General features: G+C 37.2%; 1 pseudogene; it reads left to right on the top strand.

Annotated features, from left to right (window-relative positions):
* Window positions 1-537: 537 nt before the first annotated feature.
* On the top strand, window positions 538-1,499 carry LOC105747063 (olfactory receptor 2T4-like; annotated as a pseudogene).
* The last annotated feature ends 629 nt before the right edge of the window (window positions 1,500-2,128 follow it).

The raw sequence follows: 2,128 nt of genomic DNA, 5'->3' as shown, positions 1-2,128 counted from the left end.
AAAATTTATTGAGTATATATCTAAAGTAACAATCCAGATCAGCTCGTTGAGAATGCAAATGTGAAAAACAATTTTATCCTAACTTTAAAGTCCTCACAGATGAAAATGGATAAGAAGAGAAATAAGTTTGTCCTGAGAGAGAAAAGGAGCTTTGGGAGAAGAGGAAGGAAAACAATGTATATTTCAACTTACCATAATTTAGTCACTGTCCCATGTTAATAGCTATTGATGTAAGTATTATTATTACCATCATTTTAAATATGAAATCTTCTCTTTGAAACTGAGAGAAATTAAATTGTTCAAGTATGTGTTTCAGGCACAATGAGCTTGAAACTTGACTCTAACTCAGATCTAGGACATTTGTAAGGCAACATTACATTTAAGTACTAAGGAGAGGGATTAGGCTAATGTGTTATATCTGGGTTTAAGATATGGAAATAACTAGGCTTTTACAAAGTGATTTAAGAGAAATATCCAATAAGAAATTTCCATCTCTCACATACTAACTGGGTTTCCCCAGATGACCTCAGTCTTATCATGGACATGAGGGAAGGAAATAACACGTCAGCTACAGAATTCACTTTCCTTGGACTATTTCCTGATATGAAAGAGCTCAGCTTCCTTATCTATATAATTTTCCTGAGCTACATCATTGCACTCTCTGGGAACACCATCCTTATCCTACTAATTTGCCTGGATTCTCGGCTCCACACTCCCATGTGCTTGCTTCTCAGTCAGCTTTCTGTCATGGACTTGATTCTCTTCTCCACCACCATTCCTAAGATGGTCACTGACTTCTGGATGCAGAGGAGAAGTATCTCAGAGATTGGCTGTGGAATGCAGATGCTGTTCTATGTGGCTATAACAGGTTCTGAAAGCATCCTCTTGACTTTGATGTCCTATGATCACTATGTTGCTGTCTGCAACCCACTGAGGTACTCAGTTGTCATGAACTCCAGAGCCTGCTTACAGATAGCTGCCTTCTCTTGGGTGGTGGGATTCCTAAATTCCCTGATCCACACAGTGTACACCATGCATTTTTCAGTCTGTAGTTCCAGGGAGATTCACCATTTCTTCTGTGAGGTTCCAGCTATCTTGAAACTCTCCTGTGAGGACACTTCTAATTATGAAATGATTCAGTTTGTCACAGAGTTGTGTTCATTCTCCTCCCCTTTGGGCTCATTCTGGCCTCTTATAGCCTCATTTTCTTAAGTGTCTTTCATATGAGATCCCCAGAGGGCAGGAACAAAGCTGTGGCCACCTGTTCCTCCCATCTCACAGTGGTGATCCTGTATTTGGGCCCAGGTTTCTTTGCCTGCATGATACCTCCAACCCTGTACTCAACAGAGGAAGGACAGGCTATTTCCTTGTTCTACAACATTCTCACACCCATGTTAAATCCTCTCATTTACAGCCTGAGGAACAAGGAAGTGACGGGTGCTTTGAAGAAGCTGCTGGGGGTGGGTGTCAATATTCAGATAAAATCTAGAAGACTTTAGGGTTGTAAAAATATGATTTAGCCTAGTCTTTCATAAAGAGGTTTGAAAAAAATAGAATAATTAGATTAATTATTTATTTAAAGTCCTGAAAATTATTAGCTCAGCCAAATGGCAACAAATTTGGGGTACTGTTGTTTTCAGTATCATTCAAATGTGACAGTTACAAACAGAATTAATTAACAAATGGCAGAGCCAGTACTGACTGTAGGATTTACTTTCAACTTTGAGCTTGAGTTATTTCATGGCATTTCAGTTTATCTAATCCTTATACTAGTTGGAGGGCCACATATTTATAAAACATAACCGTAATTTAAAATCCTAAAAACCACATGGAGTTAATAACTTGAATATTTTGGCATGTAATCTTCTAAACAATTTTGTATTTGTAATATATTTGTATATGCATGTGCATGATAAGTATATATGTAGAGTGAAGTTTGGATAGCCAAAAAGAGACAGTCATACATAGTAATCAAATTAAGATTGTAAAAAATTTTATGAAGAAATAGAAAGTTTTGGATGAAAGCATCAGAGAAAATCTATCAGAGAGCACAATAACAATAGCATGTAAAAGAGACAGACAGTATAAAGGAAAGGATAGATGGCATAGAAATATCTAGTGTAAAGGG

Source organism: Dasypus novemcinctus, chromosome 29, assembly GCF_030445035.2.
Source record: "Dasypus novemcinctus isolate mDasNov1 chromosome 29, mDasNov1.1.hap2, whole genome shotgun sequence".
Classification (NCBI taxonomy): Eukaryota; Metazoa; Chordata; class Mammalia; order Cingulata; family Dasypodidae; genus Dasypus; species Dasypus novemcinctus.
The sequence above is the reverse complement of the archived record's forward strand: the minus strand, read 5'-3'. Positions and strand labels throughout refer to the sequence as shown.